General features: G+C 33.7%; 1 pseudogene; it reads right to left on the reverse strand.

The window, feature by feature from the left end:
* The window catches only part of LOC131801056 (uncharacterized), a 162895-nt pseudogene extending 156792 nt beyond the window's left edge, over positions 1-6103 (reverse strand).
* Between the last annotated feature and the right edge of the window lie 9983 nt (positions 6104-16086).

The following is a 16086-nucleotide window of genomic DNA, read 5'->3' on the forward strand; positions in this document are numbered from 1 at the left end:
ATCCTATGACAGAAAATTGTGTGTGCAGGTCTACGTCTTCGTATGGCCCCCATACAACGGTATTTGAAATTCGTAATGTAGCGGTACCTCCCGATATTCAGTATTTTGATGACTTTAGCGACATTATTTACCGGAATTGTTTCAAATTTGGTATTTGAAGTTCGTAATGAATACTACATCCTATGACAGAAAATTGTTTGTGCAGGTCTACATCTTCGTATGGCCCCCATATAACGGTACCCTCCGATATTCGGTAGTTTGATGATCTTAGCGATATTTTTTACCAGATTTTTTTTCAAATTAAGTATTTGTAGTTCGTAATGGATACTACAGCCTATGACAGAAAATTGTTTCGCTTTTGAATATTGTAATAGCTTATGTCAAAAATTGCCTATGCAGGTCCACGTCCTCGTATAGAGCCTATTATATGGCTACATTTAGTCTTTTTAACATTTTAACAGAGTTTTTAACGGATTTTTTTTTTGAAAATTACCAAATTTGTTCCAAATGGTGGAGGGTAATCAAAGTTCGGAACGGGTGAACTTACAGCTTTTTTACTTGTTTTTTATGCAAAGTTTTAACTCCTTTGTGGGGTAGGTACCAAAAGAATTGGGCTCATATTCGCCATCTTCACACCAGATCTTGTGTAAATAAAAATTTTGAGATGTGTGAAATGTGAAGATAATCTTATGCTTATTTCGCATTTTACGAATAATATAATTGTTCAAAATGTTGACCCCTTGTGGGGGAGGTACCAGAAGGTGTGGATCGATATTGCCCGTTTCCGAACTCAATCTAAGATTGACAATAGTTTTACGATGTACCAAGTTTGGATCAAATCACCATCTAGACAGACAGTCGACTCCAATTGTCCTGAAACCGTTATTTCTTTGAGGCATGTTTATACCCCCTGTAGCCATATGGCTGAGGGTATAAAAAGGACAAAAAAGATCCCTTCAAAGACTCCCTTGGTTTACACCTTTTTCCCTAAAATGCACGGATTCCAAAGAATCTTAAACGGAAAAGTTCTAAAAAAATTAAGATGGGGGGGTCTATTCTCCTCCATTTTGGTTACATAGGGCGTACTCCAAAACAATTCCGTTAGAAATATGTGGCTAAAATCATAATATAGGCAGGTGCCGTTATATGAGTTCTTAATTACCTTAAATCAGACGGTGTCATTGTATTGGTGTTCCACGTAATTGTAGACGATTAGTTCACACATAGAAAATAAATACAAAATATGAGCTGATATGAAATAGTCTTGTGAAAATAACTCCTAAAAGATCTTCACATGTTTGTTATATTTCCTCACAAAATTGCCCTGTCGCTAGGTTTTTGCCCCAATTTCAAAAATTTCCAATTGGAAAACATTTCAAATACCGACAACGCATCTTTTTTGGGACCTCCATAACAAATTATAAACATTTTTAATTCTCACAAATCGCATGTACCTAGAGGGGTACCTCCGAATTGGTCTTCATGTTTCTATGAAATGGAAAAATAATGTTCGATCGAAAAATTTAATTCGAAATAATATGTATCGAATACATACTCTACCAAAAACCATTTAAATTAAGGGTAGGCAAAGAGTATCCCATGGGATGTCTGTGTGTTCACTAACGTAATTATAATAAGTAAATTGTTTCGAATTTTCTGTCAAAATGGTTTGAGAGAATATTTAGTTTTATTCGAGCAGTCGATGAGGTAGGTGCTGTCGGATATTTTTATGAATACACCGTTAGAAATATTGAAGTATATTAATTTAACTTCATATATATATTTGCTCTCCCAAAAAAAATTAGTTTAATTTAAATAGTGAGTGAGGAAGGTTATCTCAGTACCTTAAAATTTTTAGTTTATTAAATTGTGTAAATATAACAACGATTTTTTCATCAAATTATAAATTTTTGCGAATAAAAATTTTCGAAGTTTCTTCAAAACCCACGTTTTGTAAGCTCTTGAAAATTTTTCTTTAAAGTCACGTCTTATAGGCTCTTCAAAAATATCCTTTAAAAATCCACGTCTTATAGGCTCTTCAAAAATATCCTTTAAAAATTCACGTCTTGTAGGCTCTTCAAAAATATTCTTTAAAATTCCACGCCTTGTAAGCTCTTTAAAAATATTCTTTAAAAATCCACGCCTTGTAGGCTCTTCAAAAATATTCATTAGAAATCCATGTCTTGTAGGATCTTCAAAAATTTTCTTTAAAAATCCACGTCTTATAGGCTCTTCAAAAATATCCTTTAAAAATTCACGTCTTGTAGGCTCTTCAAAAATATTCTTTAAAATTCCACGCCTTGTAAGCTCTTTAAAAATATTCTTTAAAAATTCACGTCTTGTAGGCTCTTCAAAAATATTCTTTAAAATTCCACGCCTTGTAAGCTCTTTAAAAATATTCTTTAAAAATCCACGCCTTGTAGGCTCTTCAAAAATATTCTTTAGAAATCCATGTCTTGTAGGCTCTTCAAAAATATTCTTTAAAAATCCACGCCTTGTAGGCTCTTCAAAAATATTCTTTAAAAACTCACGTCATGTAGGCTCTTAAAAAATATTCTTTAAAAACCCACGTCTTGTAGGCTCTTCAAAAATATTCTTTAAATCCACGTCTTATAGGCTCTTCAAAAATATCCTTTAAAAATTCACGTCTTGTAGGCTCTTCAAAAATATTCTTTAAAATTCCACGCCTTGTAAGCTCTTTAAAAATATTCTTTAAAAATCCACGCCTTGTAGGCTCTTCAAAAATATTCTTTAGAAATCCATGTCTTGTAGGCTCTTCAAAAATATTCTTTAAAAACTCACGTCATGTAGGCTCTTAAAAAATATTCTTTAAAAACCCACGTCTTGTAGGCTCTTCAAAAATATTCTTTAAATCCACGTCTTGTAGGCTCTTCAAAAATAATCTCTTAAAACCCACGTCTTGTAGGCTCTTCAAAAATATTCTTTAAAAATCCACGTCTTGTAGGCTCTTCAAAAATATTCTTTAAATCCACGTCTTGTAGGCTCTTCAAAAATAATCTCTTAAAACCCACGTCTTGTAGGCTCTTCAAAAATATTCTTTAAAAATCCACGTCTCGTAGGCTCTTCAAAAATATTTTTTAAAAACTCACGTATTGTAGACTCTTCAAATAATATTCTTAAAAAATCCATGGCTCGGAGGCTCTTCAAAAATATTGTTTAAAAATTTCACGTATCGAGGGTTCTTTAAAAATCCCCGCCTCGAAAGCTTTTCAAAAAAAAATATGAAAATATATATAAAAATAAAAAAGGAACATAGTATTTCTCACTGTGTATAGAGAAGTAAAGCGACACTTTCAATATTTTTTATTTCAAAACACATACAATCACAAAATAATTTTGAATTTCTCTGCCTAGCCCTGATTTAAATTGAACTTGGAAAATTTCATTTCCTGAAGTATTCTACAGTGTAAAACATTTTTTAGAACCCAAATTCTTTTAATATTGTTATTTTACTTATGAAATACCTGAAGAATATTTAAAAGAATTGTTGGTAAACAATTGAAATTTAATTGCTATCACTGCTCTTCTTTTGTTGTAGTTTGCCTATCAAGCTTTTAAGTGATAGTTTAACTCTCGTATACACACGTACGGCTGTGAGCTGTAAAAAGTTTAAAAGAATTCAACAATTACTTACTGTTTTTCCCTGTAAGTCATTAACTCGACAATGCAGGTAGACTCTGGCGCCCAATTGGGTGCTCACATTCACGGTGGTATAGGGATCGGCAAAGAAGGGGAATGGCTCGTGGGTTGTTGTCTCGGTTACTTCGAGCTCCTCATCCTCGGGGGTGTCGGTGAAGAGCGATCAAAATTCTTGCCAAAAATTCTTCGGAAATGTATCAAATGGATCTCCGGCTCGAGGACGTTTTACTGGAAAAGACACACAAATAACAAGTAATGAATGCCAACCAATTAAAAAGAGAAACAAATTATTTTTTTTCGCAATACGTGTGTGTATGTGTGGGATATAACAATTGTTTGTGGTGTATTTGTATGTGTGTGTGTGTTGGATCTATACTTACAGGGTGTTGAAGATGAAGCAAAATGCTGTATTGCTGAATAAACAATTGCAAATATCCAAACATTTTTCGATTCCATATCTGAAATTGGGAAAGGGAAACGTAAAAGAAGGTTTTAATGGTTTCCATTTTAAATATGGGAATGTTATATTTTCTATGGATGAGGAAATTCTTAGATGTAGACTGGGTATCAGTTACGCTTATTCATTTGCAATGCCAGTGATATTGAAAATAAAACATTTTCATCTGGTAATTTGACATAGGATTAAGACTAGCATTGTAATTTATGATAACCTACCACTTTTCAGCACCCGGCTACTATTTATCAGAGTTACGATTATATACAACTCGTCAATATCCAACACTTACGCATTAACAAATGATTGACAATTACATTGAGCGACAAATTTCATTTTTTTCAATAAATATGGTGAAAATCCAGCAGATTAGGAAAGTAGAGCTAAACCAGTAAGGAAAAGTTAAAAGTCGGGCGGGGCCGATTATATGACACCCTACACCACTATGCATATTTAGTAAAGCTCTCGTAACAAAAGAATTTATTTAAAGTAGATCATACCACCTATCAAGATTTGGCTTTAGAGCAGCTATAGTTTGGTTTCGGAGGGAACTAGTATAATGGAGGCATATCCAATTTTGAATCGATTTTCTCTAAATTTGACGGATACATTTTAATATTTTATACCAAATAACATTGCTATAGAGTGCATGATATCACTTCGTGATATTAAAAAAGTAAACAAGTTGTAAGTTCGGCTATGCCGAAATTTGAATTCCCTTCCCCAGTTGGAACGAATTTAGCAATTTTCAAAAAAAAAAAAAAAAAAAAATCCGTTAAAAATTCTGTTAAAATCTTAAAAACACCGAAAGTAGCCGTTTATTAGGGTCTATACGACGACGTGGACCTGCATAGGCAACTTTTGTCATAAGCTATTACAATATTCAAATGCGAAATCATCATAGGCTGTAGTACCCATTACGAACTTCAATAACAACATTTGAAATAATTCAGGTAAATAATGTCGCTAAAATCATCAAAATTCGGAATATCGGGAGGTACCGTTATATGGGGGCTATACGAAGACGTGGACCTACACATACAATTTTCTGTCATTACGAACTTCAAATGCGAAATTTAATACCATTCCGGTAAATAATGTCGCTAAAATAATCAAAATACCGAATATCAGGGGGTACCGTTATATGGGGGCTATACGAAGACGTGGATCTACATGACTCAATACCAAAAGTCCTGCAGACATAATATACATTTGAGTATAATTTTATCAACCTACTTCATTTCTTTCGTGAAGCTAGAGTGATTTCCACAGACGAACAGACGGACAGACGGACGGACATTGCTAAATCGACATAGAACTTTATGCTCCTCCGTACTATGGTGGAGGGTATAATAAATTTGGCAAAGGTATTTCCGAGCTCTATAAGATATCTGGCACCAAATATCATTGTTGTCGAATGTATAATTTGAATGTGAGGGACTTAAAGACCAAATTGAATGAAACTATAACTATAGCTATGTCTGAACCGATTTTCACCAATTTTTTTTACTTGCGTCTAGAATGAATTCGGTTGGATGTGCCAAAATTCAGAACTTTCGCACCGATATTGGCAATTGGGTGCACAATTAACCCGAAATGGGTTGAAGATATATTAGAGCTATATCTAAATCCGATCCGATTATCAATTTCAATTGGGTCCGTCCTTGAGCCAAACAAATATCTGTTTTAAAGTTTCATCTCAATCGGATAATAAATGCGACCTGCATTTTGTGGACAGACGGACTGACATGCATAAATCGACTCAGTAAGTGATTCTAGATGAATCTTCAGAGTAACTATGGGTCTATGTCGCTTTCTTGTATATTTGAATAGAATATTTTGTTCGAAAATTTTAAAAATTTGTTAAAAACAAAACACCCTCTAAATTGGATTGTAGCAAGTTTAAATATTCCACAAAATTATTTGCTTGAAATTCTCTTATAGGTCTTAGAAAACATGAAGGCTCTAAATATTACCTAAACGCCACATATTCACTGGGTGAGATAAAAAACTGCAACAGAATCAAACGCCATCATTTTCACACTTATTTTTATTTTTTCAATGGATTTACCTCGAGCTCATTCTTCAATATTTGGCGAATGGAATATTGCGATGTGTTCAGCTCATGAGCCATTTTTCGGCCACTGCGACACGGGTTTCGAACAAGTCGCTTTTTTACTTTTCCACTTGTGCCACTTGTGCTTTTCCAGCCAAATATAAATAAATCACACTATCACGCTTAAATTCCATCACTAATACCCTTTTTTTGGAATATTCTCACCAAATTGTAAGCTTGTAAGCAATATAATGATCTGTCACTGGAATAATTTTAACAGCTGTCGGACAAGTTGCTTAGAAATGACAGCAGTCTGGTTGCAGTTTTTTTAAAGATACATTTTAGGATAAATGCCGTGCTGCGTGTGAGTTTGTGCAAAAATCTCCAACAAATCGTTATTTAACAAGGTTAGCGTCAAAGACAAAAATATTCTTCATCAATATTTACTATAAGTCACCACAGAAAAGTATTTTATAAAAATATTTACATCAATATTCCGAAAAAATCTCCAAAATATTTCTTAATATTTTTGCTATTTTTTTCTCCTGGACTTTTTTCGGTCTAACGCCTGAAAGTAACATAAATTTTCGCTTTAGGCATAATATGTCAAGAGAAGAAACCGAATATTTAAAATTTCACTATAAATCTCAGAATAAACCATATATCTATGTACAATAGCTCTTTTTCGAAAAACATATTCAAAATATTTGTACTAAACGTTAAAAATGTTGTATTTCCTTTTTCTGTACTATTGGTTTAACACGTATCCAATCCGAGTCAACATCTCCCTTTAGTCTTCATATTTTGGGAAAAGTATAAAAGTATGAATTATTTTAGATCCAAGATTTATGACGACATTCTGTGTAGAATATTTCTTCTTTGGACACCTTACACCTAAAACGAAATTTTATGAAACTTTCAGTCGGCAAAAAATTGATCAAAAAATGTAATAAATATTTTCGGTTTTTTCGGAACATTGATGCAATTGGCATACAATGGAAATAGCGATTTCTTTTCTTTGGTGACTTATAGTAAAATTTGATGTAGAATAATTTTGTCTTTGACATCATCCTTCTAAAATGATGAATTGTTGGAGATTTGTGCACAAACTCACACAAAGTACGGTTTTAACCCAAAAATGTGTTTTTAATGTATATAAATTCCTTGCGTTTAGATAAGATTTACCCCCTTGACGTCTTCTGGAATCTATAGTAGAATTTTATAACAAAAAATTTTGTGGAATATTTTGAATTGCTACCATCCCGTTTAAAGGGAGTTTTTAACCATATTTTACAAAAAGGACCACTTTATTGACTCGCTCGGGGGTTTGGAACCAAAATATTCTTCGTATTTTAATCTGCAATATTTCCGAAGACACTATACATACCTAAATCAAATGGATTTCGAGGAATCTTAATCCAAAAAATTCTAAAAATGTTGAAGAGGGAGAACATGTCTCTCTAATTAGGTTACTCTGCGATGTAATCTTTCAAAACGCCAATAGACATCTCTACTGTTTTGAACTCTACTTTTATAATCTCCTGAATTTTCCTCGTGATTAATTTTTTTATTCCACAGTGTTATTTAAAGAAATCCCAAAAAATGTTTGTCAAATATTTACGATATTTGAATCTCGTTGTCACATAATTTCAAATTGTAAACACCAAAACATTCACAGGAATATTTAGATTTTTAAAACTTGGTTAATAAATTTTCATGAAAATGACTCACATTTTCCAACCCACCCTCGAATATTTTTCCTCAAAACCTTCTCAAATTCATGAAAATGTGTTTTTCATGCGCCATTCACATATTATCTTCTCCTTTCAAAAGACTCAAAATTTATGACATTTGAATGAAAACGATTTTCATTGAATGTGCACACATAAGAAAAATGCTTCAAAGCAACAAATATCGTTTTTGAAAACAACCATAAAGAGTGCATTAAAATATATACTCTGTTGATGATAATTTATTTATTTATATTTTATATGAAACATAAAAAAAGACAGAATTGCAAAACAATATTTCAATAAATACATAAAGAGAATTTCACTTCATTAACTCAATCATCGTTGGAGAAGCTTAAATGTTGTTCTTTTGTATTTTTTTTAACCCCAACATAAAGACACATACACACAAGATATGTATATATGTGCGTAAGTACGTACATATAAAGGCTTTCAGCAAGAATGTAATTTGATATCAAACATGTTGTGGTAAATGTGAGATTGAAATGTGTGGGCATTGAAATAGCAACAAATGTAATTGAAAATATGCTAAACTGAAATGGGCTCAATTTTTTACAGGAAGTGGCAGTATGTGTTCCCATTATGTAAGAAACATCCTTGAATAAATCTGACCTATATTGGTCTAAAATTTGGTATAGTCCCAATATTTTGTGACACAATTTTTACCGGACATGTTTCAAATTTTTAACTAGCGGTTTCTAATGATCTACTACAGCCTATGACAAAAAATTCCATATGCCGGTCCAGGTCTCGGTATAGCTCCCATGTACCGGAACCTTCCTATATTCGCTATTTTGATGATTTAAGCGACAGTATTCACCTGAATTGTATCAAACTTCATATTTGTAGTTCCTAATGGGTAGCGGCATCTGTGAAAGAAATGTCTATGAAGGTCCAATTTTCGTGTTGTCTCCCTATATTCGGTATTCTTATGACTTTAGAGACATTATTCCTTCCAATTTTAAAGTAAATATGAAAAAAAAAATTGCTCATCCAGGTCCACGTCTTCGTATAGCCCCCATATATCGGTATTTATATGAGGGCTTTGCGGTATTTTAATGATTTAAGGGACATTATTCAACAGAATTGAATTTCGTATTTGAAGTTTGGGTACAACAATCCGTTGTAGAAAATTGTCTGTGCAAGTCCACGTCTTCGTATAGGCCCCAATATAACGGTAAATCCCAATATTCGACATTTTCATGATTTTGGCATTTTTTTTAACGGGTTTTTATTTGAAAAATTGCAAATTCCTTCCAAATTGTGAAAGATATTAAAATTTCGGGGCGGTCGAATTTTCCTTATTTTTTACTTATTTGTGTCACTCATATACAGGGTGAAATAAAAAAAAAGGTAAAGGTCTGCGGCAAAAATGTTTGGGTGCCCGAGGCTTCAATACACCTTCCAGAATATTTTCGCGATAGAGCGACCATCGACCTGTTATGGCGGTCCACACCATCACCATGGCTGGCGCTTGAGTTCTGGTGGCCAACCGAAGGTGCACATTTTCAGCTGACCTCTTCGGCAAGTAAACACAATCATTTTGTTTGTTTACAAACTGCTGAACAACGAATGTTTTCTCATCGGAGAGAATCAAATTCGACAGTTCACCAATTTCGGCCAAGCGAAGCTACTCTTTAGCTCTTTTGAGTCTATTTTCTTTCTGTTGCGGTGTAAGTTCTTGCACTTTTTGGAATTTCAATGGCTTCACTCCGAGCTCATTTTTCAATATTTGTTGAATGGAATATTGCGATATGTTCAGCTCACGAGCCATTTTTCGACAACAGCGACGCGGGTTTCGATCAAGTCGCTTCTTTACTTTTCGAACCATTTCTGCTGATATTGCTGTTTTCTTCCGTCCACTTCCTTGTCGTCAGGCTATACTACTAGTATCATGGTAACGAGCGATGGTACGAGACATAGCAAACTGTAACTATATCGAAGGCATATAAGAATCTGATCCGATCTCAAGAGAATTTGGCTGAGGTATTTTCGAGTTGTATCTGATGTCCGATATGTAATATTATTGTTGGGGAGTGCATAGTACGCATGTGAGAGACTTGAAACCCCAAATCGGCTAAAACATAGACATGGGAGCTATAGCTATATCTGAATCGATTTTCACCAAATTTGATTCACTTGTTTCTAGGATGATTTCTGGCGGAATTTACATAATTCAGATCAGATATTTGGTGCATAAAAATTCTGATATCGGATAAAGATATATACGGGAGTTATATCCAAATCTTATCCAATCTCGATAAAATTTGACGGAGGTATTTCTGGGCTGTATGTGGTACCAAATATCATACTTGTGGAGTGCATATTACGCATGTGAGGGACTTGCACGCAAAATCGAATGAAAATTTTTATGTACTTGTTACAAGACTGAATTCAGTCGGATGTGCCAAAATTCAGTTCAGTTGGACTGCTGTTTGCCGAAATCGGTTTAAGATATATATGGGAGTTATACCGATTCTCACTAATTTCCTATGGTCGAACACATATTGTTTGGAAATTTCAAATCAATCTGATAATAAATGCGACCTGCATTTTGTTCACAAGAATACATGGACAGATTGACGGACTGACATGCATAAATCGACTCAGAAAGTAATTCTATGAAGATCCACAAAAGAAGCTATGGGTCTATCTCGTTTACTTCTCCATGTTACCAATTCACAAAAAACAAAAAAAAAATAATAATAATACCCTTACCACAATGTGATGTAGGGTATAAAAATTAAAAAATCTGCGGAAAAAATCTTGTACTGAAATTCGAAAATCTTTGCATTTTTATGAGATTTACGTTTCGTCTAAAATGTAAAAAATATACTTTAAACATTAATTTTATTCGAAGGGAGCCCATAGTTGTATATTTCACAAATATTGTAAAATTTTAAATAAATATTAATTCTATATAAGTGTTTCGAAACCTAATAGAATTAGTATTATTTTCGTGTGTTGGTATATTGACCTATTCATTTAGACTGTTAAAAGGCACATATGCCTTTACTTTTTTTAACTTTTTTAATACCTTTGTCTTAAAATGTCCTCATTTCTGATTTTTCCTCAACAAATTTTCGTTTATTGCTATATAATTACACCAGACTGTAATGCATTTTGTTTTACTTCTATTTCTCCTCGTTTTTTGTTTTGCAAGTATATATTTTTAAAAGAATTCTAGAGGCACAAATCCACATACACTCACATATCCTTATTATGTGTCTGCATATGTTTTTGATTATTTTCCATTTATTTGATGATGCTGATGCCATGCCACAGCTACTGGTTTTTCATAATTTCCTTTTTTTTGTGTCTGTCAAAATGAGAAGTGAATTTTGACTGAGAAAAGCATGTCAGAAAGCAACAATTCTTCAAATTAGAAATGTGTGTTTATGTGGCCATAACCGCACACCGACACACACACACAAAAGTAAATAAATGTTGGTTATATAAACATATTCGTATAGATGTCAATATGCATGTTTATGTGTATATCTGATGGGTATTTATGTGAATGAACATTTATGTACAACGTACCCAGTAGCTATTTCTGGACAATTTTTAATCTTCTCCCAAAAAAGGAAAATATAATTTAAAATAAACTTCCATTTAGAGAGGTTAAAGTGTGTGTATCAGTATTTGTGCTGACTTTCCGGAAACTTTTATAATTGCTTTGGTATACACAGATGGGTGTGTATGTTTATGTGTTCGTTCCGGCTAAAGTGAATTTTTATTTTTTTTTTCTAATTTGAATTAAGAGACAGAGTATTTTGACAACTATTTAAGTGGAGAGTGTGTCCAATGAAAAGAAGAGGAGTTTTATTTGGTTTTTAAATTAAAGTTGTTGTTAGTAACAAGTAAACATGATTTAATAAAATTTTTATTTTTTAAGGCGGGCGTTATTAGAAGTCGAATATGTTATAGAGAAATGCTTTAACGTCGATTCTAAAAAAGACGAAATTTTGCAGGCAATACGGGAAAAGTGCTTAATTTGTCGAAAATAAAAATTATTTTTTATACCCTCCACCATATTAGGATTGTCATTCCATTTGTAGCACCTCGAAATATACATTTTAGATCCCACAAAGTATATATATTATTGGTCAGCATAAAGTTCTATGTCGTTTTAGTAATGTCCATCCACCTGTTCGTTTTTGAAAATCACTCTAGCTTCCGAACGAATTGAAGTAGATTTACAACATTTTACTCAAATGTATATTATATCTGCAGGACTTTTGGTATTGAAAATGGGCCATGTAGGTGGTATAACACCCATATAACTGTACCTCCCAATATTCGGTATTTTCATGATTTCAACGACATTATTCACCGGAATTGTTTCAAATTTGTTATTTAAAGTTCATAGTGGATACTACAGCCTAAGAGAGAAAATTGTCTGTGCAGGTCCACATTTTATAACCCCCATGGTACCTCCCTATATTCGGTAATTGATGATTTTAGCTAAATTATAAACACATTTTTTTCAAGTTTCGCATTTGAATATTGTAATAGCTTATGACAAAAGTTGCCTATGCAGGTCCACGTCATCGTATAGACCCTAATATACGGTTACATTCGGTATTTTTAAGATTTTAACAGAATTTTAAACGGATTTTATTTTTTTGAAAATTGCCAAATTTGTACCAAATGGTGGAGGGTATTGAAAGTTTGGCCCGGCCGAACTTACAGCTTTTTTTATTTTTTTGTTTTTGTCTTGTTAAAATATCAAATGGTGCCCTTTGCCAAATTTACTACTTTCCCCACATGTCATCAGACATAATCAATTATTAGGCCACTTCTAATGATCGAAAAGAAAAACCAAATATCTCATGCCTAACTGACTGACATGTGTGTGTGGGGGTAGTGTTTTTGCCGTTAATAACCTGTTACTTGGCTATGTTCTGCCCACGGCTAATCATTTGATATATGTTGTTAATTAATACACCATTAATTTCCCATCCAAATAAGTAGATGGTGCAGGCAAGAGGCTAAATAATTAAATTCATTAGCCAATAGCATTTAGTTGTGCTCCCCGACAACTTGCATACTAATCTTCCGCACAAAAGTTGTAATTACAATGATTTGCTTTAATTGTTGTGGTAGGCCTCAAAAAGCTTTTGTTGTTTGCTTTTTTTTTTGGTTTTGCAAAAATTGCATTTTAGCTTTATTCACAAAATTGAATTTAATATTCACATTGACGTGTGAGCTGGGGTGCAGCAGCAGCAGCATCATGATGGTGATGCTCTTCACAAATATTACATTTGGGGTTTTCTCGTCATGGCTCTTTCAACCCTTTGTTGTTTGTTTTTCATCTCCAAAAGGATCACAAAACGAAGGAGGATGAGGGGTCGGGGATGTGGGGTGCAGAGAAAGTTATCATTTGCCTTTATGGTGCCGAAGCCTTGCCACTTTGTAAGGTCAATTCAGTTTAACCATAACGAGAGGAGATGGCTGCAATGACCATCTGTCTCCATGATGATGGCGATGAGGACGAGGACTATGACGATGATGTCTGGCTGATGTTCTTTATTTTGAGCAGACAACCATTCCGCAAGCACCACTCATTTTGTTAATTAAGAATTTGTGTCAATTAAAAGTGTCAAATATTTTTTTTTTTCATTTTTTGCAAAGTCCTTGTGTCAACAGAAAAATGTTTTAACCAAATATATAAAGTGGCTTTGCACACAGTCGAAAAGTCAAATACGGGGAAGGGAATGAATGAGCTGTGTATAAAGTTTGTAATTTTGGTTGCTCGAAATATTCATTGGGGATCTTAAAGATTTCCGATATTTTAGAAGTTTCTGCCTCAAATTAACTCCTTATAAAAAAATTCAATTCAATATTTGTTTGGCTCAAGGATGAAGCCTATTGAAATTGGAGATTATCTGTAAAAATTTAGATATAGCTCCCATATATATCTTCAACCAATTTCGGGCAATTATGCACCATATGGCCAATAGCAGTCAAAGTGACCTGAATTGTAACACATCCGACCGAATTCAACCTAGAAGAAAGTACTTTAAATTTGGAGAAAATCGGTTCGGATATAGCTATAGCTCCCATGCATATGTTTCGTCAGATGTTTGATTTGAAGTACCTCACATGCGTAATATGCACTCCACAAGAATGATATTTTGTACGAGATAATTTATGAAGCTCAAAAATACCCCTGTCAATTTTTATTGAGATCGGATCAGATTGGGATATAGCTGCCATGTATATCTCATCCGATGTCAGATTTTTTTCGGCTAATATCAGTCTAAATAAACTGATTTTTGGCATTTCCGAGGGAAATCAGCATTAAGGGAAGTGTTTTAAATTTTGTGGAAAATCGGTTCAGATATATATATATATATATATATATATATATATATATATATATATATATATATATATATATATATATATCTATAGCTCGGAAATACCTCTGCCAAATTTATCAACCGGTATTTCCCGATATTCGCTATTATGATGATTTTCGTGTTTTTCCAGAAAATTTTCAAATTTACTATTTAAAGTTCGTATTGGGTACTACAGCCTATGACAAAAAATTGCCTATGCAGGTCCCCGCCTTCGTATAGACCTCTGTATAACGGAAACTCGTTATATTCGGTATTTTTATACCCTCCACCATACTATAGAGGGTATATTAACTTTGTCATTCCGTTTGTAACTCCTCGAAATACTCATGTCAGACCCAATATTCTTCATCAGCGTAAAATTCTAAGTCGATTTAGCGATGACCGTATGTCTGTCTGTTGTAATCACGTTATCTTTCGAACGAATTGAGATAGAAGGCTAAAATTTTGCACACATGTATATTTTGCCAGTAGGCAGGTTAAGTTCGTAAATGGGCCATATCGGTACAAGTTATCATATAGCCCCCATATAACGGTACCTCCCGATATTCGGTATTTTGATGATTTTAGCGACATGGAATCGTTTCAAATTTGGTATTTGAAGTTCGTAATGGATACTACAGCCTAAGACAGAAAATTATCTGTGCAGATCTACGTCTTCATGTAGCCCCCATATAACGGTACCCCCCGATATTCGGTATTTTGATGATTTTAGCGACATGGAATCGTTTCAAATTTGGTATTTGAAGTTCGTAATGGATACTACATCCTAAGTCCAAAAAAAAGCCATGTAGGTCCTCGTCTTCATATAGCCCTCATATAACGGTACCCCCCGATATTCGGTATTTTGATGATTTTAGCGACATTATTTTACGGAATCGTTCCAAATTTGGTATTTGAAGTTCGTAATAGATACTGCAGCATAAAACAGAAATTGGGTCATGTAGGTCCACGTCTTCGTTTAGGCCCCATATTCCGTACCCCCTGATATTCGGTATTTTGATGATTTTAGCGACATTATTTACCGGAATTGTTTCAAATTTCGCATGTGAAGTTCGTAATGGATACTTCAGCCCATGCTAGAAAATTGTCTGTGCAGGTCCACGTTCGTATAGCCCCCATATAACGGTACACCCCATATTCGGTATTTTGATGATTTTAGCTACATTACAAACATTTTTCTTCAAGTTTCGCATTTAGATATTGTAATAACTTATGACAAAAGTTGCTTATGCAGGTCCACGTCGTCGTATAAGCATTCGGTATTTTTAAGATTTTAACAGAATTTTGAAAGGATTTTATTTTTTTTTTTGGAAATTGCCAAATTTGTATCAAATGGTGGAGGGTATTAAAAGTTCGGCCCGGCCGAACTTACAGCTTTTTTACTTGTTCATATTATTTTTCTTTTTACCCGACACCACACTGTGGTACGAGGTATCATATCTTTGTGCATTTGTTTGTAACATGCAGAAGGAACCGAAAAAGACACATAGTTTCTTTTGATTATCTTTCTTGAATTACATTCTGAATCGATGTATGCCTGTCCGTCCGTCTGTCCATGTATTTTGGTAAACCAAGTACAGGTCGCATTAATTTGTTTGGCCCAAGGATGAACCCTAATGGAAATCGGATAAGATTTAGTGGATAACGGTTTTTAGATATAGCTCCCAATATATTGCTTCGTCCCATTTCGAATTTTTGTACGCCATATGTTAAATATTCGTTCTAATAGAATGAACTTCGGCACATCCGATCGAATTTAGCCCAAAAGCAAGTACTAAAAATTTGGTGAAAATTGGT

This window comes from Musca domestica, unplaced genomic scaffold (genome assembly GCF_030504385.1).
Source record: "Musca domestica strain aabys unplaced genomic scaffold, Musca_domestica.polishedcontigs.V.1.1 14, whole genome shotgun sequence".
In the NCBI taxonomy this organism is placed as follows: domain Eukaryota; kingdom Metazoa; phylum Arthropoda; class Insecta; order Diptera; family Muscidae; genus Musca; species Musca domestica.